At 33.4% G+C, this 25,533-nt stretch overlaps 1 pseudogene; it reads left to right on the plus strand.

Annotated features, from left to right (window-relative positions):
- LOC139703062 (zinc finger protein 420-like) overlaps window positions 1-10,305 on the plus strand; it is a 29,599-nt pseudogene extending 19,294 nt beyond the window's left edge.
- Window positions 10,306-25,533: the final 15,228 nt, after the last annotated feature.

Here is a 25,533-nt window from a genome sequence, read left to right on the forward strand (position 1 = left end):
TGCCATGGAATGAATGTCAGATGGACAAAGACTGCTCTTTTGACAGATGGTGTAAGTTGTAGTTGAATAAGAGGATTTGTAAAATAATACATCTGTGGATATTTACAATTTGGTTGGTTTTTTTTTCTTTATTTTTAATTGTGTACAGTCAGTTCAATATTATAGACTGGGTTTTCTCATATCAGTTAATTGCTTTACAAATTAAGATACACATGAGTCTTGTTTATATTGCCAATAATATTATACGTGCTTTTGCTTGTATAAATATTAAGCCTCTTTTGTCTGAATTTTGTATTTTATCTTGATTGGCTTTTCATCCTGCCCATGTACGTAGAAATTGAAATTTTGTATATGTAAATGTAATGGGGATTGATGGCAGTGATACTCGAATACTGAACTACACCCCAAGCTCCTTTTCACTCATAGTTGGAAAGAAATTCTCACTAAGTTATTGAGGATTTTTGAATTTGGAATTCTCCTGCCTCAGACTTCCTAGTAGCTGAGATAACATGCATGTCCATCATTTGTATATTGATGAGTTTGTTCTTATTTATAGGATAAAGACCACATTATTTTAAATGTATCTTTGAGAAACGTTGCAGTTCTCTTTATCTTTTAACTTTAATTGCAATCAAAACCATAAAATAAAACTTACTGTCTCCAAAATTTTAAATTTACTGTTCAGTAACATTAATTCAAATTGTTATGCAATATATCTCTAAAAAGTTTTCATCTCAAAAGAAAAAAAAAATTCCTAGGAAGCAAGGGCTCATTTCTGTCTCACCATCACAAAACCATTCATTTTGTTCAGAAAGCTACTTTTTTAGTTTAGAGATGTCATGTTCATAGAATTCTGTAGTATTTTTCTTTCTGTGATATATTTCAGTAACCTAGTGTGTATACATTTTTATTAAATATATAATTAGAATAAATTCCTTGACTTCAAAGTTTTATAGTTTCTATGTACCAAATTGGCTCATCAATTCTTTAAAGGGATATTTGGTTTGCATCCCCCATGATGACTCTGTTGAATAAGATTGTAACAACACTGATGTGCATTTTTTTTAATTTGCTATTGATGTGAGGGCTTATTACCACACTCACTCAGACCTCCATCTATCTAATTCCATGCCTGAATTTAAAAGTGAATGCTGCAACTTTTAGTATATTTTTAGCAGGGAAATGGTCTTCTTGTTTGTATTTTGGGGGATATTCATACAATTTAAAAGATAGATTTCTCTGCAAAAAAAAATAATAATAACAAGGGGAGTTTGATGCATATTACCTAGAGCCTCTAATTAACTTTAAGTAGTATAAACATCTTTTAATTTTATCTTTCAATTCTTAAACAATAGCATGCCCAAGAGTGTTCAATAAACTGACACATATTTAGGGATTTTTGAACATCCCTATCACTTTTGACTTCAAATTTTTATTCCATATTGGTTACAATAACTATCACTTAAATATTTATTAACATTTGTTTTAATACATAAAATTGTTCTATCTAGCATAATATCCCAATTGTTATTAAGAACAGGGATTCTATAAGTCTACAATAGTTTCAAAATATTTTCAAAGTCTTATGCTTGGCAATTACTATTTTGCTTCACTGTATTTCCCTTTTCTATAAGTGGGGATTGATGTCTCATAGTGTAACAGTGATTCTTGGTTTTCATTCAACACTCTCAATGTTTTCTTTGTGTGTTTGGGAAGTAGGATGCTCATTTCGAATGTATTTACTCATAATTCAGAACCTAGGGAAAGGTTTCCTGTCTCTATTTTGCCTCTTAAAAGTTTTTCTTTTTTTTTTTTAATTTAAAACATCTTCTATGTCCTTTAACTGTCTTCAACTATGTTTTGTGTACTATAATTTAGACATCCCAGGTTTTGTTTGGTCACTTTTGTATGTGTCATTCATATATCCCTTTTCTTTCCGTATGTGTGTGTCCATAGACTTAGAGTATCCTGTGGACTACCTACAGTTTTAATTTTTAGAGTTAATTCAGATAGCTAAGTTTTATTTTGAACAGAATTTTGTAATCCTGCATTTGCCAACAAAAAAAAATCTAAAAATGAAGAATCTCCTACTTATACATTGTATGATTATCAACTTGACTTCACTTTATTAAAAAATTGAATATATTTATGTGTCCTTTCAAAATTATATTATTGTTACAGGTATATATGCCTATTAACAGTTTTGTTTTTATGCTTTTTTTCTTTCAAATTCCATTGCAAAGTTACATGTTTTGAGACCCATCATTACAATATAATAGAACTGTTTGTGCCAAGAAATGTTTAGAATTTCATATGACTTTTTTTGCTGTGCACACTTACATTTTATTATGAATGATTACCTTTAGTACTTTGTGGAGAACATATCTAGTATTGGTGAATAGTGTGTGCATTTTTTATATCTTTAAAGTCTTTATTTTCCTCCTCTTTTGAAAGATAGTAGCTGTGAGTATTATGTCTTGGTTGATAATTTTATTCTTTCATCTCTTGAAAATACCTTTATTCCTTTCTGTGTTGTGAAGTTTTGACTAAGGATTTCACAATTATATAGTTACACATTTCTAGGTGACCCATCTTTTTCTCTTGGATGCTCTCAATATTCTGAGTTTTAGAACTTGGATTAAAACCTGTAACTTGGAGATAATTGAGCTACTTGGATGTTTTGTTTTTCCTATTTTCTGAGATGTGTTTATTAGTACTGGAAAGAGAACTTAAGGGTGATTTAGCACTTTGCTTTTTTTACTTTGACTGGACTTGAAATTTTGATCCTCTGGCTCAAGCTCCTCTGTTGCTGTGTACAACCACCTCTGACTCTTTCACACATTTTCTAAAGAAAGTCTTTAAACACACATTTTCTTCTTATTATTATTAACAATTCTATACTACATTTTATTCTATTTTTGGGTTGGTTTAGTTCAGTAAACTTCTTTGAAATGATAATTTACTATTCCCTTTGAGTAATTCATAACCTTTCTTAAAGTTAATTTAGCCATGTTTTTGTTCTGTTGGTAAGCAGGAAACCCTTTTTGAACAGTCCCCAAATATTTGAATATTTCATATTTTTCTTTTTTTAATGAAACAGAACAAAGTTGGTAGATTTTTAAAATATATTGTGAAGGAGGAAAGGCTGTGTAACACAATGTATTTTCCTCTACTATATTACTCTCCATAGTAAGTGTTCACAGTATCCAAGATGAGCACTTAAGATGATTTGTAAAATTGTCAAAGTAATTTTCTGTATACATTTATTTGATTTATATATTTCTGCAGTAATGATGGACTTGGATTGAATAATCCACTCCCCTGCTAATGTTCCTTTATTGCTATAATTTTCTATGTTTGCAAAATATACTCAGTCCAGTATAGTAAGTAAGTATGATTGTTATTTTTATTTATTTCAGCCATGACTTCTCATCATCCTCCAGAAATTTTACCAGAGCAGGAAATAAAAGAGAGAGAGGGAAGATATGGAAAGTGTGACCTTGACTATTTAAAAGTGAGAAAACAATGGGTAAATATAGGTGAGAGTAAAGTTCAAAAATTGTATTATAATGTACAAAAACAATTAGTAATCCAGATTTATGATAAAAATTCTATGGTCAAAAGACACAAGGAACAATTATTATCTGAAAAACATTCAATTTATTCCACTTACTTTTGTATATGTCTTTAAGAAAATATTCACAGCCATTTTTGAAGACTATATTTCCTCTAAAAGGAAATGTGGAAAATTTGAAAAAAAATATGGTCCATGCATCAGTTTTTAACTTGCCCAATTATAAATGTAGCACTGAGTTAAACTTCCAATCAAACATTTGCAAGAGAAGATATTTAAAAAAAATTATGAAAGTGATACTTTTGAGAGTTTCTTTACAAAATGTCCCTTTTTCTGAAACAAAACATTAATTTCTCCTTGTGCCCAAGTACACAATATTTTAAATTGTAGAATGGTCCCTACTTCCACTCTATTGCTCAATGACAATTCTGATACAGATTTCTGGAAAGTGTACTATATAGATACTGCTATAAGCATGTCTCTACTCTGAGTAATTACCAGTATATTTACATTGGTGATAAAAAATTATAAATATATAGAAACTCCTAGTCATTTTCTAAAGGAAATTTACCAAGATGAAAAATGTGGGAAAGTTTTGCTTCAGTGCTCAAAAACTATTACTCATCCAAATATTCACAATCAAGACAAAACATGCAAGTGTAAGGTATGTGAAAGGGCTCTTAACCAGAGTGCAGAGCTTGCTTAATACAAGAGAATTTATACAGAAAGAGAGCCCTTTAAGTTTAGAAGATATTGAGCAAGACGATGCTTTGCTATATTCTTTACAGACAGCAGATATTATGACAGTGTTAAACCCTACACATTTAAAAGAAAGTGGAAAAACATTTAGTGAAAGGTTACAACTTGTTAAGCATCAGGGGATTTATATTGAAGAAAAGACCTGTAAATGTAAAAAGTGTAGCAAAGCCTTAACAGATTGTTCAACTCTTATTAAACACCAAAAAAATTATTCTGCAGACAAGATCTACCAATTTGAAGAATTCAACACACTCAAAGACTTTACTCAACTCCATAGTGTTCGTACAGGAGATATACCAAGAAAAGAATGTGACAAAACCTCTAATAAAAGCTCCAGTCTTATTTGTCACCAGTGGACACACCCTGGAGAGATGCCCCACATATGTAAACAATTTTGCAAAATTTTTAGTCAAAAAACAAGCCTTAAAAATCACCACATAATACATACTGGAGAGAAGCCCCACAAATGTAAAGTGTGTGGCAAAAGTTTTAACACAAACTCACAGCTTGAGCACCACAAAATGATTTATACTGGAGAGAAGCCCTATAAATGTAAAGTGTGTGGCAAGAGTTTTAATATAAATTCACATCTTGATTGCCACAACAGGATTCATACTGGAGAGAAGCCCTACAAATGTAAAGTGTGTGGGAAAAGGTTTAACACAAACTCTCAGCTTGATTGCCACAACAGGATTCATACTGGAGAGAAGCCCTACAAATGTAAAGTGTGTGGGAAGAGTTTTACTCAAAAAGCATCACTTACTCAGCACCAGCGAATCCACACTGGAGAGAAGCCCTACAACTGTAAAGAATATGGTAAAGCTTTTAATAGAATCTCACAACTTAATTTTCACAAATAGATTCATACTGGAGAGAAGCCCTACAAATGTAGAGAATGTGGCAAAGCTTTTAATAGCATCTCACATCTTAGTTGCCACACGAGGATTCATATGGGAGAGAAGCCCTACAGATGTAAGATTGTGGCAAAGTTTTTAATAGCATCTCACATCTTAGTTGCCACAAGAGGATTCATACCTGAGAGAAACCCTACAAATGTGAAGAATGTGGCAAAACTTTTAGGCAAAGATCATCACTTACTCAACACCAGAGAATGCACACTGGAAAAAGCCCTACAAATGCAAAGAATATGGCAAAGCTTTTAAAACTGTCTCTCAGCTTAGTCGCCACAAGAGGATTCATACTGGAGAGAAGCCCCAGAAATGTGAAAAATGTGACAAAGCTTTTAATAGCATCTCACATTTTAATTGTCAAAGGATTCATACTGAAGAGAAGCCCTACAAATGTAGAGAATGTGATAAAGCTTTTAATAAGGTCTCACAGCTTAGTTGCCACAAGAGGATTCATACTGGTGAGAAGTCCTATAAATGTGAAGAATGTGGCAGAGACTTTAATCACAAATCATCACTTACTCGACACCAGAAAACCCATGCTAGAGAGAAGTACTATAAATGTGAAGAATGGCAAACATTTAAATTTGAAGATCACATCTTACTAAACATTACAGATTTTATACTGGAGAGAAGTTTTACAAGTGAAAACATTGTATCAGTGTCTTTAAGAATTAACCAACCCTTATTTCACAGTAGTTCAAAACTATTTCATACAAGAGATATGATAGCACAGAAATTATACAGTTGTTAAATAGGTAACAGAGTCTCCAACAGTTGTTCACACCCTACTCAGCACCTCAGAATTCCTACGAGTGAGAGGACATGTGGAAAAATTTTTGCAAAGCTTTTGGCCATTGATCAAACATTTTTTAAAACACTGGAGGATTTATTGCATATAGACACCCAAAGAATGTGTCCAAGACTGTATTCAAATTTCAGAAATTTTTCAATTTCTGACCTCATATCTTTAGTAAATGTGGAGTAGAATTTGTCCAAAGTGTGTACCTTCGATAACAACAAAATATTAAAAAACCAAGTTGACAAACATAAAGATTGTAGTAAGTTTCTTATCTATAGCCCATCCCTTGAAGTATTTGGGACCTAGGAGGGAAAAAATCATTTAAATGTGGAAAATGAGTAATTGCTTTTGACATTTGCTGAAAATTTTCTTAACATCTTTAGCTGATATTGTAGAAATAAGGAAATACAAGTATAGAATAGTGTATCCCTAAAAGGATATAATTTTACTATAAATCAACAATTACTAAAGAGTCTCTTTTTCACAACTAGAAATATAATAATTCTCAGAGTTGATTATTTTAGAAGTCTCTAAAGATTTATATGAAATTTAAAGTTTTTAGTTTTTATTTTTGTACTTAAACTTAGGGGCACTTAATCAGTAAACCACATCCTCAGATTTTTTTTTAGAGATAGGGTTTGCTAAGTTGTATAAGGCCTCACTAAGGTATGGAGCCTGACTTTTAACTTGCAAAACTTCTCACGTCCCTAAGGTCAGAGGAATGGACCACCATGCCCATTTTACTGAGCATTTTTACTTATATTTGCCTGACTTATGCAATTTGTTTCTAAATAAAGTGTGAATTTCTTAATGTTAACCTTGTCATGCGTTTAATGATGTTATTAGGTCACACATCTCCCACTATTTGCTTTGCTAATGGATCAATGCAACACTAAAACATTCTATTGGGTAAATAATGCTATAACGTCTACATTAATTATTTCATATGTTTAATAAAGTTTTACTTGGGAATATTATTTATGTAAATCATATACTCTCTTGTTTGTAATTATAGAAAAATTAAGACAGTTATAAGAAGGACCTAGGAATACTAAAATAATGCCCAGATATCCCTAGTTTGAATTACAACTTTAACATTTCACCTTATAGAGATGCAATACTCCCTAAGGGATCTACAAATTTGGAGAATTATACAAGCTCCAAATCAGGGATAGGAGAAAGACTCAAAAGAGTAGGAGCCAATGTGCATATTCAGGTAAAAAAAAAAAAAAAGGAGGGTTGCTGAAGAAGGAAATAGCCTCAATATTTCCTGGGGAAACCACGTGGTCCACAGGCCCATCCTGACTCTTGGAGTGAAGAAACCATGCAGTTTCTCATGAATTCCATGATGTTCACCACTGAGGAGACTAGATTGACCTCAAGTGTAGGAAAAACATCCTAATATAGGACCACCTCTTTAGTCTTGGATACCAAGTAGAAAAGTGTAACCAGAAACATGTAAAATGATGATTGTAAGAAGAAAATGACATTCTATAGGAACATTTATGCCCCCATATTTTTTATTTCATTATATATTTTGATTTTATAGACCTTTTTTGTTCTAATTAATGACTCACAATATACTGTTTGTTATACTTATTGGATTATGTGATAGATAGCACGTGTCATGGTCTCCCAGACCCCTCTGAAACCCAGTAATTATAAGATACTATAAACTAACCCTGTCCCTTTTCAGATCTTACAGTTCCAGGACCCCATGTCACCACAGAGAGAGAAACACAATTTTGATTAAAATAAACTTCTAGACTCAAATCTACAAGTCAAGTTCAAAAAGTAAAAACACAATGTTCTCTTCACATATGTTTTTTTTTTGTTTGTTTGTTTGTTTTGTTTTGTTTTGTTAACCCTTTTGTAAACAAAACACCACCCACCAACATTTAATTTATCTTTATTTGGGAAAATAAATATTGAAATATAATGATAAGTTCTGGGAGAATAATATCCACACCCTTCTTTATTCAAAACGGTAAATCTCTAGGTTTCATGCTTATCTCCACTCCATGTTATTTTATGCAGAAAACTGGTTTCATTTTTACATATGAGTTTTAACTATTTATAAGACCAAGAGGGAAGATTCAGTTCTAGAGGTCTAAGGAAAATATTAAAGATCTTCCCTTTCCATGTGCCTGCATGAGTATGCATATCCTTGATGAAACAGCTAAAGAATGCTGATTTCTCAATGAATCTGGCTCGGTGGCTCACTCATTGAAACCCCAATTTTTTTACTCATCTTTAGGTTATAACTCCCTCCTCTGGGATCTGACCTGTTCATAAGACTATGTAGTGTCCTTCATGGGGCCATTAGGTCATGCAAGCTGTTAGAATGAAGCTTTATTTGTTATAACTTGTATTGATTCAGCCCCACTTTAAAAACAAGTTAGAACAAGACTTCAGACTCTCACCTGTGGAGAGAATGTTCTGCCCAGGACTTCCCAATCAGGACCCTGAAAAGCGGTTTGGGACTCCCTAGTACATAGGTTCAGTGTTGGGGTTTTCCTAGTCTGGCAATACAGTCGCCTGTGTGTGTTACTTTTTCTTTCTCTCTTGCTTTCATAGTATTACTCAAAGTAACACTGTCTGGTGTGAAGAGAGTGTCTTCCTTATCTATTGGATCTGACCGGCCAAGTTGAGCAGCTGCCCACATACTTAATGTCACAAACACATGTATTTTATATCTAATCAGTAACTAGCATATCTTTCAACTTCATGATTTTTTATTGCATGGGGAAGGAAATTGAGAATGCTTTCTTTGATTGCACACAGCACTATTAATAGCATTCATTACACTGCTATGTAATATTTCCTCTCTGCTCAACTTGTAAGTATTTCTCTTGTTCTGCTTTGTAAAACGAAACAAAAAAAAGAGTTGTAAACCAAAAATTTTGTGATAATAGATAGTTGCACAAACTGTCTTGGGCAACTCTATTTACCATTATTTATTATTTTGTATGGGCTCAAGGCAGTCTTTATAATTTAATTTAACCTTAATTACATTAGCATTTATTGAAGAGTTTTTTACTCAAAAAACTTCTCTGTATACAAATTTTCCCTTATTTTTAAAATTTCTTAATCTTTTTAGGTATACATGACAGTAGAGCAAATTTCGACATATTATACATGGAGTAATACTCATTTTAGTTAGCATTCCATTCTTGAGGTGTACATGGTGTGAACCTTCACTTGTGGTGTATTTATATATGATCATACAAAAGTTGTGTCTGATTCATTCTACTGTCATTTCTATTCCTACTTTGTTTTCTTCCCTTCATTCTAACTTTGTCTAATCCACTGAATTTCTATTCTCTCCCCCTCCCTTGTTGAGTGGTTTAGCATCCATATATATTATATATTATATGTAATGTCTGTTTCATTCTACTATCCTTCCTATCCCCATATCCCCTCCCTGCACTCCTCTCTAAATAATCTAAAGTAACCATTCTTCTCAACCCCCCATTGTGAATTACCCCACATGTGTAAACAATTTTGCAAAGCTTTTAGTCAAAAAACAATCCTCAAAAATAGCCAGAGAATTCATACTAAAGAGAAGCCCTACAAATGTAAAGTGTGTGGCAAAAGTTTTAATAGAAACTCACATCTTGATCACCACAACGGGATTGATACTGCAGAGAAGCCCTACAAATGTCAAGTGTGTGGCAAGAGTTTTAATCACAAATATTCACTACTCAGCACCATCGAATCCACACTGGAGAGAAGCCCTACAAATGTAAAGTATGTGCAAGAGTTTTAGTAAAAAATATTCACTTACTCAGTAACAGCGAATCCACACTGGAGAGAAGCCCTACAAATGTAACGTGTGTGGCAAAAGTTTTAATAGAGACTCACATCTTGATCGCCACAACAGGATTCATACTGGAGAGAAGCCCTACAAATGTCAAGTGTGTGGCAAGAGTTTTAATATAAATCAACAATTACTCAGCACCAGCTAATCCACACTGGAGAGAAGCCCTGCAAATGTAAAGTGTGTGGCAAATTTTTAATAGCATCTCACAACTTAATTGTCACAAAAGGATTTATACTGAGAGAAGCCCTACAAATGTAGAGAATGTGGAAAAGCTTTTAGTAGCACCTCAAATCTTAGTCACCACAACAGTGTCCATACTGGAGAGAAGCCGTAGAGTTGTAAAGATTGTGGCAAAGCTTTCAATAGCATCTCACAGCTTAATTGTCACAAAAGGATTCATTCTGGAGAATGTGCCTGCATGATGTCTGCATATCCGTGATGAAACAGCTAAAGAATGCTGATTTGTCAATGAATTTGTCTCCGTGGCTCACTCATTGGAACCCCAATTTATTTAGTCATCTCACGGCTATCACTCTGTCCCCTGGGATCTGACCTGTTCTTGGGAGGATGTAGTGTTCTTCATGGGACCACTACGTCATGCAAGCTATTAGAATGAAGATTTCTTTGTTCTAACTTGTATTGATTCAGCCCCACTTTAAATACAAGTTAGAACAATACTTCAGACTCTCACCTGTGGAGAGGATGCTCTGCCCAGGAATTCCCAGTCAGGACCCTGAAAAGCTGTTTCGGACTCCCTAGTACATAAGTTCAGTGTTGGGGTTTTCCTAGTCTGGCAATACAGTTGCCTGTTTGTCTGTTACTTTTGCTTTCTCTCTTGCTTTCATAATATTACTCAAAGAAACACTGTCTTGTGTGAAGAGAGTGTCTTCCTTATCTATTGGATCTGACCTGCCATGTTGAGCAGCTGCCCACATACTTAATGTAACAAACACATGCATGTGTTATCTAATTTGTAACTAGCGTATCTTTCAACTGCATGATTTTTTATTTCATGGGGGAGGAAATTGAGAATGCTTTCTTTGAGTACACACAGCATTAGTAATGGTATTCATAACACTGCTATGTAATATTTCCTCTCTGCTCAACTTGTAAGTATTGTTGTTGTACAGCTTTTAAAACAAATAGAAGAGTTACAAATAAAAAAAATGTGGGATTATAGATAGTTGCACAGGTTGACTTGGGTCACTCTATTTATCATTCTTATTTTGTATGAGATAAAGGTAATCTTTTATAATTTTATTTAACCTTAATGACATTAGCATTTATTGAAGAGTTTTTATCTCACAAACCTTCTCTGTATACAAATTTTCCCTTACAATTTTTAAAATTTCTTACTCTTTTTTGGGTATAAATGACAGTAGAGCAAATTTTGACATATTATTCATACATTGGGTAATATTTTACTTAGCATTCCATTCCTGAGGTGTACATGGTGTGGACCTTCACTGGTGGTGTATTTATATATGAACATAGAAAAGTTGTGTTTGATCCATTCTACTGTCATCTGTATTCCTATTTCCCTTTACTTCCCTTCATTCCAACTTTGCTAATCCACTCAATTTTTATTCTCTCCCCCTCCCTTGTTGAGTGGTTTAGCATCCATATATATTATATATTATATGTAATGTCTGTTTCATTCTACTATCCTTCCTATCCCCATATCCCCTCCCTGCACTCCTCTCTAAATAATCTAAAGTAACCATTCTTCTCAACCCCCCATAGTGAATTAACATCCGCTTATCAGAGAAAATATTTGACCTTTGTGTTTTGTGTGTGTGTGTGTGTGTGTGTGTGTGTGTGTGTGTGTTGGCTTATTTCACTTAGAATGATATTCTCCAACTCCATCCATTTACCACCAAATGCTATAGTTTCATTCATCTTTAAAGCTAAGTAACATTCCATTGTTGGGGGGAATACATATAATCACATTTTATTTATCCCTTTATCTGTTGAAGGACACCTAGGTTGGTTCTATGGTTTAGCTGTTGTGAATTGTGGTGCTGTAGACATTATTGCGGCTGCATCCCTGTAGTATGCTGTTTTTAAGTCCTTTGGTATTGTCCAAGGAGAGAGATAATTGGGTCAAATGATGGTTTCATGCTGGTTTTGCAAGGAGTCTCCATACTGTTTTCCATGGTGTAACACAAATTTGCAGTCAGTCCCATGAGCAGTGTGTGAGTTTTCCTTTTCCCCCACATCCTCACCAACATTTATTGTTGCCTGTATTATTGATGATTGTCATTCTGCCTAAAGTGAGATAAAATCTTAAGTTTTGATTTACATTTTCCTAATTGCTAGATGTTAAATGTTTTTTTCATGTATTTGGTAATGGATTATATTTCTTCTATGAAGTATCTGTTCAGTTACTTAGCCCACTTGTTAATTGGGTTTTTTGTTAAGTTTTGAGTTCTTCATATACCCTAGAGATTAATGTTTTATCTGAGGTACGTGTGGTAAAGGCTTATATACAAATCTGTAGGTTCTTTCTTCACATTATTTTTTTTTTTCCTTTTGCTGAGAAGCAGCTTTTTAGATTGAATCTATCCCATTTATTGATTCATGATTTTTACTTATGGTGCTGTAGGGGTCTTGTTATGGAAATCAGATTCTGGACTAACAGTCACCTTAAATTTTTAAATGGCATCCCAAGTTCATGAATGTTTCACTTTTATTGTTTCTCTTACTATCTTGCCTTATAGATCTACATGTTCTAAAGAGTCATGAAATGATCTAGCTTCACATGCATGATTTTCTGATGACTGTTATTTTTCAATATGTTGCTGTGATTATTTAAAATATCTATCTACTATTTCAGACACTTGAATTAAAAAATCCATGGCTTGTGTAGGAAATATCCCATTAGTAGCTCAACATCAAATCTATATTACTTATAAAAGCCTGAATTCAAATGCCTGCACATCCACTCTAGAGCTTGGCCCATAATACTTATTCTATACTAGCTTTACATTTTAGAACCTCCATGAAAGTATGACCCAGACATTCTTTCTTTTGAGAGAGAGAGAGAGAGAGAGAGAGAGAGAGAGAGAGAGAGAGAGAGAATTTTTTAATATTTATTTTACATTTTTAAATTTTAGGCAGACACAATATCTTTGTTTTGTATGTGGAGCTGACGATCAAACCCAGGCCACATGCATGCCAGGCTAGCACGCTACTGCTTGAGCCACATCCCCAGCCCCCAGACATTCTTTTTTTTTTGGGGGGGGGATGATGAAGATTGAACTCAGGGACACTCAACCACTGAGTCACATCCCTAGTCCTATTTTATGTAGAGACAGGATCTCACTGAGATGCCTAGTAAATCTTTCCCTGAGCCTGGATCTGAGTGCTCTACTGTTGAGCTACAGCCACAGCCCCAGAGATTTTAATTTGTTGTTGTTGTTGTTAGTATTGTTAATGAAACTATGCTATGGACTTTGAAATACTTTGTTCACATTATATATGTTTTTTTTTTAACTATATAAAAGTAAGTATTAATGTGCCTATACTGTTCTGTATGGAATCATCATGTCACAGATATCAAACTATTCTACTTTATTAAATGTTCTTAGTAACAGATAGTAAAAACACACTATTAGGTAAATAGTGGCATGACATCTCTATTAATTATTAATTATTCAATTTATTTGGAGAATATTATTCCTATAAGTCATATTTTGTTCATTTTTTTCTGCTTATAATTATTGGAGAAATAGAGACAGGTGTAGATAAGGTATGGGGATAAGAAAGTAACTTCCAGATTTCTGTATCTTGAGTAACAAATTTTTAAATTTTATCCTGCAATTCTGGAGAGTCAGATAACCTCCCAAACAGGGTAATTATAAAGATCTCAAAAGAAGAGAGTAGCTGGTGCATATTTAGGGAAAAGGAGGGTCAATGGGGAGAAATACTCCCGATATTTTCAAGAGAAATGTGGTTAGTTACATGTTAATCCTTCCTGGCTCTTGACGCTTCATGTACAGAAACATTCTGAAAGAGTCAGGCAATCCCTAAAAGTAACCTCTGAGGATCTTGAGTGACTTCAAAGAATGTAGGAAAATATTTCCCCCAAATATTGACTTCCTATTTATTCTTGAATCCCTAGCAGGGAAATATAACCAGGAATGTGTACAATAATGTTGATAAGAAAGAGACATACCCATGGAGGACTTAAACCTCCCACACAATTTACTTAAGAGTCTCATGCTCTACCAACTGAGCTAGCTGGGCACCTCACAATTTACTTAATTAAATATCTTTGTACTTTTCCTACCTCTTTTATTGTACTTTATGATATATAATGGTAATTATACCCTTGGGATGGCAGGGCAGACAGTATATAGCATAAACTCCCCAAATTTCTCTATGAAAAACTATTCACAAGATACTATAAACTAAACCAGTCCCTTTTTTCATCTTACAGGGACAGGAGCAGTCCTCACACTGAGAAAAACAAAATTTTTATTCAGATAAGCTGCTAACTATGTTCAATCTTGCTCAAAAGTTAAAGCACATGATTACCCTATATTTTTTCATGTGTTAGTGCTTTGGCTCAAAAAAAATATTTCAAACGTTGATTTAAGTTGACTGGAGTATGTAAATGTTGCAATATAATGATCTATTTTAGCGATAAGAAAAACAAAGAAATGGTAATGATGTTTTTGTGATCCTTGAGTTTTGGTTTCAGATATGGATGTACCATGGTCATTCTTTTTTCTTCCAGGGGTCGTGCCCATACCTTTCCTCTTGTATTCATTCCATGTCATTTCGCACAGGATAACTTAGTTCTCAGGAGTCATTTTAGTTTTTTTTCTACAGAAAGTGTACATTGTAATTTGAGAGTCACTGGGGAGCTCTTGCGTTTTTAAATTTTCAGTCTCACATTAAGATGTGTTGTGGGGAGTCACACTGAATGACCACGCCTTCCAGTCCTGAAGCAGGAGGCTCTGACAAGTCACTACATTTGTGGTGAGTCGTGGGATATTACCCCCATACCACAGGCCTAATTTTGGGATTTAATGATTTAAATATGTAGTTCAGGTACTGCCGGGAGTGATTGATCCAAATTTTTGAGATGAGTTTAAAATTGCTGTGCAACCAGAACATGGCATCTGGCTCTCTACAAGAGACTATCATGTCATTTGAGTGATTTAATTAAGGGTTTACTCCTAGGGAAATAGAGGGAGATTTACAGGAAGAGTACCTACATGTAACCCAATCTCTCCAACAGAGATTAAATAATGCACTTAGCCCAAATTTTTGGAAGGTACCCTGACCTTATCCCTAACCCGGAGAACAGAATAATAATAATAATAATAATAATAATAATAATAATAATAATAATAATAATAATAATAATTGGCTCACAGAAGGGCAAATATGGGTTTGTTGGTGACCCCTAACAGGGGAAAAGTAAAAATAGCCCACATGTTAGTTGAGGAACAACTTCAGGCTGCTCATTTAGAGCCTATGCTCAGCCCTTGGAACACACCCATCTTTGAATTAGAAAAATATCTGGTAAATGGAGATTATTACAAGACCTGAGATCTATTAATTGTGTTATATAGCCCATTTGAGCACTACAATCTGGGCTTCCTTCTCCTGCAGCTATTCCTTTAGATTATTATTTGATAATAATAGATCTGAAAGATTGCTTCTTCTCTATTCCTTTGAACCCAGATGACTGTAAAGAGTTTGCCTTTAGTGTCTCAGCAATTAATTTTAAAGAACCAGTTAAAAGATATTGCTGGAAAGTGTTGCCTCAGGGAATGTGTAACAGTCCTACCCTATGGCAAAATATTGTGACACAGGTGATCACACCTGTGAGAGAGAAATTCCCTGATGCATATATTATTCATTTTATGAAAGACATACTTTTAGCTCATGATAATCAAGATGTACTCTTAAAACTTTTTGCCCAATTAGGAACATCACTCACAGCAATGGGTTTCTGCATTGCACCTCAAAAAGTGTTAAAGACATCTCCTTTTCAATATCTAGGTCATGTGATTAAAGAACATACAATCAGTCCTAAAATCTTACAAATGAGAAAGGTCAATCTCTTGTAGAATGAGCTCATTTATCTATTAAGATTCTTGGTTTTAATTCTTGTGCTATAGGAGTCTTATTAAAGAAGTTGGGGCCTAATCCTTCATGATGAAGATTAGGGCCTACTTTTGCTTCTGTTAGATGCAGAGTCTCTGGTTTGATTCCTATGAACTTGATCCATTTTGAGTTAACTTTTGTGCATGGAGAGACAGAGAAGGATTCAATTTCATCTTGTTGCATATGGATTTCCAGTTTTCTCATCACCATTTGTTGAAGATGCTATCTTTTATCCAGTGCATATTTTTGGAAACTTTGTCTAATATAAGGTAGTTGTAATTATGTGGGTTGGTCTCTGTGTCCTCTATTCTGTACCATTGGTCTACCAGCCTGTTTTGGTGCCACTATCATGCTGTTTTTGTTACTATTGCTCTGTAGAATAGTTTAAGTTCTGGTATAGGGATACCTCCTGCTTCACTCTTTCTGCTTAGAATTGCTTTAGCCATTCTGGGTCTCTTATTTTTCCAGATGAATTTCATGATTTCTTTTTCTATTTCTATGAGGAATGCAATTGGGATTTTGATCAGAATTGCATTAAGTCTGTATAGTGCTTTTGGTAGTATGGTCATTTTGATAATATTAATTCTGCCTATCCAAGAACAAGTTAAATCTTTCCATCTTCTAAGGTCTTTGATTTCTCTTTAGTGTTCCATAGTTTTCAATGTATAGATCTTTCACCTCTTCTGTTGATTCCCTAGTATCTTATATTTTTTGAGTATATTGTAAATGGCGTAGTTTTCCTCATCTCCTTCTCAGAGGATTTGTCACAGACATACAGAAATGCCTTTGATTTATGGGTGTAGATTTTATATCCTTGTACTTTGCAGAATTCTAGTTCTACAAATTTTCTAGTGGAGTTTTTTGGGTCTTCTAGGTACAGAATCATATCATCAGCAAATATTGCTAGTTTAAATTCTTCTTTTTCTATACTTATTCCTTTAATTTCTTTCATCTAATTTCTCTGGCCAGTGTTTCAAGAATTATGTTGAATACAAGTGGTGAGAGAGGGCATCCCTGTCTTGTTCCAGATTTTAGAGGGAATGCCTTCAGTTTTTCTCCATTTAGAATAATGTTGACCTGGGTCTTAAGATAGATAACATTGGATATGTTCCTGTTATCCCTTGCTTTTCTACTGTTTTGAACATGAAGGGGTGCCGAATTTTGTCAAATGCTTTTCTGCATCTATTTAGATGATCATATGATTTTTATGTTTAAATCTACAGATGTGATGAATTACATTTATTGATTTTCATATGTTGAACCAACCTTATATCCCTGGGATGTATCCCACTTGTTCATGATAAACCATCTTTGTGATATGTTATTGTACTTGGTTTGCCAGAATTTTATTCAGAATTTTTTCATCTGTCTTATAGAGATATTGGTCTGAAGTTTTATTTTTTGATGTGTCTTTGTCAGATTTTAGAATCAAGGTGATTTTGACCTCATAGAATGAGTTTGGAAGTGTTTCCTCTTTTTCTATTTCATGGAATAATATGAGGAATATTGGTGTTATTTGTTCTCTGAAGGTCTTGTATTAATTGAGTCCTGGCCTTTTTTGTTTGTTTGTTTGTTTGTTTGTTTGTAGGTGTCTTCTATTTCATCCCTTGAAAGTGATCTGTTTTGGGGCTGAGGATGTGGCTCAAGTGGTAGCATGCTTGCCTGGTATGTGCGAGGTGCTGAGTTCAATCCTCAGCAACACATAAAAATAAAATAAAGATGTTGTGTCCACCAAAAACTAAAAAAAAAATAAAATAAAAATAATAAAAAAATCTCTCTTTTTATTTAACTTGTGTATCATCTTCACTCAGTTTGGGTAAATTATATGACTCTAGACATTTGTTGATGTCTTCAACATTTTGTTTTATTGGAGTACAAATTTTCAAAATAATTTCTAATTATCTTCTATATTTCTGTAGTGTTCATGGTGATATTTCTTTTTTAATCACGGATTTTAGTAATTGGAGTTTTCTCTACTTCTCTACATTAGCATGGATAAGGGCTTATCAAATGTATTTATTTTTTCACAGAGCCAACTTTTCATTTTGAAAATTAAAATTAAAAAAATGGCAACAGAATGCATTACAATTCTTACTATACATGTACAGCACATTTTTTCATATCTCTGTATATAAAGTAGGTTGACACCAATTTTTGTCTTCATACATGTTATTTGGATAATGATGTCCATCACATTCCACCATCCTTGTTAATCCCCTTGCCCCCTACTTTCCATTCCCATCCCACTGCACTAAATAGAGTTAATCTATTCCTCCCGTGCTCCACCTCCCTACCCCAGTATAGTTAGCTTCCTTATATCAGAGAAAACATTCAGCATTTGTTTTATGGTGATTGGCTAACTTCACTTAGCATTATCTTCTCCATCACCATCCATTTACCTGCAAATGCCTTGATTTTATTTTCTTTTATTGGTGAGTAATATTCTATTTTGTACAAATGCCACATTTTCTTTATCCATTCAACTTTTGAAGGGCATCTAGGTTGGCTCCACAGTTTACTATTGTGCATTGTGCTGCTAAAAACATTATGGGTGTTTCTGTAGTATGATGTTTTTAAGCCCTTTGGGTATAGACTGAGGAGTGGGATAGCTGGGTCAAATGGTGGTACTATTCCCAGTCATTTTGTCAATTTTTAAAGTGCTTCTATTGTTTCAATTTTATTGATTTCAGCTCTGATTTTAATTATTTTCTTCCCTTTATTGCTTTTGGTGTTGATTCATTTTTCCCTAAGGCTTTGAGATGTAATTTTAGGTCATTTATTTGACTTTTTCTTTTTTTAATGAATGAACTTCATGCAATGAACTTTCCTCTTAGTAATGCCTTCATACTGCCCTAGAGATTTTGATATGTTGTATCTGTGTTCTCATTCACCTCTAAGAATTTTTAAATCTCCCCTTTGATGTTTTCTGCAACCCATTGTTCATTTACTAGCATATTATTTAGTCTTCAGGTGTTGGAGTAGCTTCTATTTTTATCATTGATTTGTAATTTCATTCCATTATGATCTGATAGAATGCAGGGTAGTATCTTTACTTTTCTGTATTTGCTTAGAGTTGCTTTTTTGGCATAATATGTGGCCTATTTTAGAGAAGGATCCATTTACTGCTGAGAAGAAAGTGTCTTCACCTGTTGAAGGATGAAATATTCTAGTATGTCAGTTAAATCTAATTTATTGATTGTATTATTGAATTCTATAGTTTCTGTTTGGCTTTTGTTAGGAAGATCTATCCAGTGGTAAAAGAGGTATTTTAAAGTCACTCAGAATTACTGTCTTGTTGTCTACTTGGCACCTGAACTTTAGAAGAATCTGTTTGAACATAGATGCTCCATTTTGGGGGGCATAAATATTTATAATTGTTATGTCTTGATGGTGTATGGTTCCCTTAAGCAGTATGAAGGGTCCTCCTTTATCCATTCTGATTAAATTACAATTGAAGTCCACTTTATTTTACATAAGGATGGAAACCCCTGCTTGCTTCCACAGTCCATGTGAGTGGTATGTTTTTTAATATTAATTTTTATAGATTGACACAATACCTTTATTTATTTATTTTTATGTGGTGTTGAGGATCAAACCCAGGGCTTCAAACACGCTAAATGTGCACTCTACCGCTAAGCCCCAGCCCCAGCCCAAGTGATATATTTTCTTTCATCCTGTCACCTTCAGGCTGTGGGTGTCTTTTCCTAAGAGATGGTCTCATGGAAGCAGCATATTGTTGTGTCTTCTTTTTAAATCCAATCTGCCAGTCTTTTGATTGCTGAGTTTTGGAAATTAACATTCAGGGTTATTATTGAGACATGATTTTTATTCCCAATTATTTTTGTTTATTTTTGGTATTTAACTTGATTTGGTTTCTCTTTGATAGGTTTTTCCTTTAGAGTGATACTTCCCTTTTCTAATTTTCAATTGCTCCTCATGGAATATTTTGCCAAGGATGTGCTGTAGTACAGGACTTCTAGTTGTAAATTCTTTTAACTTTTGTGTATCATGGAAGGTTTTTATTTTGTCATAAAAGTAACATCTAAATCAAAATTCAATTGCTAATCAAAATTGAATTTTGCTGGGTATGATTCTTGGTTGGCATCTGTTTCTTTCAGAGCTTGGTATATGTTGTTGTAGGATCTTGTAGCTTTCAGGGTCTCAGTTGAGAAATCAGAGATCCTGATTTGTTTCCCCCATATATAATCTGATTTTTTTTCTCTTGTGGCTTTTAAAATACCCTGCTTCTCCTGCATGCTAGGTGTTTTCATTATGATGTGCGTTGGTGTGGTCTGTTGTGATCTTGTTCATTTGGTGTTTTGTATGCTCCTTGTACTTAATTTTCCAATTCACTCTCCATGTTTTGAAAATTTTCTGATATTTTTTCATTGAATAGATTGTCAGTGTCTGTAGTTTGGACCTCAATGCCTTCCTCTATGCCAATAATAGTTAAATTTGTTTTTTTCATGTTATGTCATAATTCTTGAATCTTCTGCTCATGGTTTCTTACCATCTTCACTGGGGTCAACTATATTTTTCAAGATTATATATTTTTCCTTCAATGTTGGAGGTTCTGTCTTCCAAGTGATCTCTTCTGTTGGAGATGATTCCTATTTAGTTAGTAATTTGCTTTACTGTTTCCTTCATTTCAAGGATCTCTTTTTTTTTTTTTCAGAATCTCTATCTCCTTATTGAAGGAATCTTTTGCTTTCCGTATTTGCTTATGTAGCTCTTTATCAAAATGATCCTCTGCTGCCTGTATTTGCTCTTATATCATCCGTTAATTCACAGAAAATTATGTACCTCCTCCACTCCTTCTCTGTTATTTCTCCTGTTGTTCTGACCATGGATTCTAAAATGTAGCATCTTTGGGGCATATTCTGCTTGGTTTTTCATGTTGTTCATGCATCTTTCCTTCCAGCTCTGTGTTATCAAGGTGTTACAATTTTTACCCTATTGGCTTATAGTGTCCCCAACGGGTTCCAATACCTTTCGTTTTTTTAATTTATTTTAAATACATGACAACAGTGGAATGTATTGCAATCTTTATTACACCCAGAACACAATTTTTCTCTGTATATAAAGTATGTTCATGCTGATTTATGCCATTCTACATGTACTCATTTATTTCTTCATTACAACTGTTATATAACACAATTTTTCATATCTGTTTGTATATAAGGTATGTTGGCACCACATTCAAATCTTCATACATGTGTTTTTGAATAATGTTGATCATATTCCACCATCCTTGCTAATCCCCTCCCCCCATTTTCTGCTCACCCCTCTTCCCTATCTAGAATTAATCTAATCCTCCCATGCTGTCCCTCACTATCCCAGTGTGAGTCACCCTACATATATCTGAGAAAATACTTAGCATTTTTTTGGGGGGGGGGTTGGCTAACTTCACTTAACATAATATTCTCCAACTCCATGCATTTACTGGCAAATGCAATGTTTTTATTAGTGCTGAGTAATATTCCATTGTGTATATATACCACATATTATTTATCCATTCATCCACTAAGTGCATCTTATTTGGCTCCACAGTTTAGTTATTGGGAATTGTGCTGCTATAAACATTGATGTGGCTGTGTCCCTGTAGTGTGCTGTTTTTAAGTCCTTTGGGTATAGACCAAGAAGAAAAATAGCTTGGTCAAATGGTGATTCCATTCCAAGATTTCCAAGGAATCTCCATATTGCTTTCCATATTGGCTGCACCAATTTGCACCCCCACCAGCAGTTTATGAGTGTACCGTTTCCCCCACATCCTCACAAACAATTATGGCATAATGGCTGCCATTCTGGCTGGAGTGAGATGAAATCGTAGTTTTGATTTGCATTTCTTTAATTGCTATGTTGAACTTTTCATATATATTTTTGCTCATTTTTATATCATATTCTGAGAAGTGCTTGTTAAATTCTTTGGTCCATTTTTCGATTGGGTTATTTGGTTATGGTTGAGTTCCTCATATACTCTAGAGATGAGTGCTGTATCTGACGTGTGAGTGGTACGAATTTGCTCCCAGGATGTAGTCTGTCTCTTCACCTCATTTGTTACTTCTTTTGCTGATAAGCTGTTCAGTTTTGATCCGTCAACTTATTGATTCTTGGTTTTAAATTTTCTGCTATAATAGCCTTATTAAGGATGTTGGGGACTAATCCAACATGATGGAGATGTGGACCTACATTTTCTTCTCTTAGGTCCAGGGTCTCTGGTTTAATTCTCGTGTCCTTGATCCACTTTTGGTTGAGTTTTGTGCATGATGAAAAGAGGGTTTTAATTTTATTTTGCTGCATATGGATTTGCAGTTTCCCTAGCACCATTTGTTGAAAAGGCTATTTTTTTCTCCAATATGTTTTTGGTACCTTTGTCTAGTAAGTAATAACTGTATTTATGTGGGTTATTCTCTGTGTTCTCTATTCTGTACCATTGGTCTACTTGTCTATTTTGGTGCAGTACCACACTGTTTTTATTACTATTCCTCTGAAGTATAGTTTAAGGTCTGGTATAGTGATGCCACATGCCTTCCTCTTCTAAGGATTGCTTTGCCTCTTCTGGGTCTCTTTGTTTTTCCAGGATTAATTTTTATTTCTTTATATTTTTATTTCCATGAGGAATATCATTGGGATTTTGATTAAAATTGTATTAAATCTTTATAGTGCTTTTAGTATCATGGTCATTATGACAATATTAATTCTACCTATTCAAGAACAAGGTAGAACTTTGCATCTTTTAGGTCTTTTTTAATTCTTTTTCTTTATCATGTTGTACTTTTCTTTTTCTTTTTCTTTTTTTTTAGTTTGTTGCACTTGTCCCTTTTATTTATTTATTTTTTTATTGTTCAAAACATTGCAATGCTCTTGACATATCATATTTCATACATTTGATTCAAGTGGGTTAGGCACTCCCATTTTTACCACATGTACACATTGCAGAATCACATTGGTTACACAACCACGTTTATACATACTGCCATACTAGTGTCTGTTGTATTTTTCCGCCTTTCTCAATTCTCATTACCTTATTTTTCCCTTCATTACTACCCCCCAATATTCTCCTTCATCTATTTTATTAATATTCTATTTATTTATTAATTTATGTTTGATGCTCTCTACATATACAGGAAGGTGGAATTCACATTGGTATATTTTTATATACCCATGTTTTTTAAAATTCATTTGATATTCTCCTTTCCTGTCACTACCAGCCAATCTCTTTATACTCCAATAATCTTCTCTATATCTTTATGATGTCCAATTCTCCTTTCTCCTTTCCCTTACTTTTCTTTTTTTTTTTTTTTTTTTTTGCTGTAGGTAGCTATAACATGTGAAAGAAAACATTTGACCCTTGATCAGTCTGATTTATTTTACTTAGCATGATGTTGTTAATTTCTGTTCATTTCTGGACAAATGTAACAATTTAAATCTTCTTTATATCTGACTAAAAACACCATATTTTCTGTATTGCATTTTATTAATCAACTCATCTATTAACAGGCATGGGGACTGCTTCCATAATTTGGCTATAGTGAATTGGGATGCTAGAAACAAAAATGTGGCTCTATTAAAATATAGAATAAATTACAATTACAGATATCCAATATTCATGGCTACTCGAACATGCTTTACTGATACAAATATAAGTCAGGCATAAGAAAACAATCCACTCTTGATGATTATATATAGGCAGTAGCATATTGAAATAAATGTTTCTCATTATGGAAATAGTGTTATTTATTGGGCAAATATCACTTGCATTTTTATTTGCCTTTTTAATCTTTTATTTTTATATACTTATTAGTATTTTGCTATGGTTTTTACTTTTTTCTTGTGCCTCTTACAAAAACTAGTTTTTATTCTAGAAAAATATAAGTAAAATCTAATTTACCATTTTTGAGGTTACAATTCCATAGATTTTACAATAGTAACAATGTTTTAAAAGGATCACCAGTGTTTAGTTTCTGATATTTTCTTACATTAAAAATAAGTTCCTTCTAACACCCATTTACATTCTCCCAAAGAATTATTTTTAATTTTTGCATCCCTTGACATTTTTAAATCTGTTTTCTCACATTTTTAGATTTTTGTGCAAATTTTAATACTGTTTTGTTCACTAGACAACAAGGTTTAGAAAGATAATAGGCATAACAATTTGTTGCTTATGGCTTTGACTTTTTAGAACGTAGTGATACATGGGCTCATCTAGGGCAAGGATATCAGTGTAGATTCCCTAAAGGGGCTGTTTGTACATTTCAGCTAGAGTTTTTGGAACCATGGTGATTGAACAGGAGGAATAACTTGGGGATTTTATGAACACCAAAGTAAATAAATTGGGCACTAAGGAGAAACATAAGAAAAGTAAAAAATGAAAGTTTAAATAAAATTTATGCTTAAGGTACACTAGGCTCATGATTGATTGTTATAACTTAATGAGATTAGAAAATAAGGGTGATTGGTAAAAAATATTTCAATTAGAACTTTTCAGACATAGAAGGTTGTACTACATATAGGAGACACAGAAACCCACTGAATTCTGTGGTTTTCCAAGAAAATGTGTTAGAGTAGAGGCATGAAATATCTCTCAAATGTCACTATGTTATCATGGCCTTACTGGAAACGATTGCATTTGTTTTTGTGCTGCTGGTAATCAAAACCAAGGTCTTTCACATGCTGAACAAATTATGCACCACTTAATTACAACCATAGCTCCATAAACTATTATTGTGTAAATGTCTCTGTAAGTGAAAACCTTACAGGTTATTCTATATTTATGCATAAATTACATATAATTAATAAAATATAATCCATTATGTCATATAATTCATTAATTAATATGACTCATTATACTAAAGGTTTTTAATGATATATGCTTAAACTATGTAAATCTGCAGTATGTTATATAATTATAAATCTATGTAAGTACATATACAAACATCTATAGAAAAACAAATATAGATACACAAATCTTAATTCCATGGATCTGTATATATTTTTATAGTTTCTAATTATATTATTCTTACTATTGCTCCTTATGAGTTTCTAATAACATTATATGTGATACTGCTCATTTTAAAACTGGTTGTTTATATGCTCAGTTGTTTTTTTTAAAAAAATATTTAGTTATCAATGGACTTTGTTAATAATTTATATTGGTGCTGAAGATGAAACCCAGTGCCTGATACATGGTAGAAAAGCACTCTACCACCAAGCCACAACTCCAGCACCTTTTGCCAAGTTTTAAGAACTCATTGTATATATATATATATATATATATATATATATATATATATATATATATATATATATATATAGAGAGAGAGAGAGAGAGAGAGAGAGAGAGAGAGAGAGAGAGAGAGATTTTATTCCAGACCTTCATCACACATATATTTGGCAAATATTTCATCCAGTTTCTTCTCATTCAGTTAATAGCATACTTCAAAATACAGAAGACTTTTCAACAGAGTAAAAGTGTATTAACTTTCTCATTTATAGATCCTGCTTCTGGCTTTGAATGTTCATGTCAAGGACAAAGCCATATAGA

This window comes from Marmota flaviventris, chromosome 20, assembly GCF_047511675.1.
Source record: "Marmota flaviventris isolate mMarFla1 chromosome 20, mMarFla1.hap1, whole genome shotgun sequence".
Taxonomy (NCBI): Eukaryota; Metazoa; Chordata; class Mammalia; order Rodentia; family Sciuridae; genus Marmota; species Marmota flaviventris.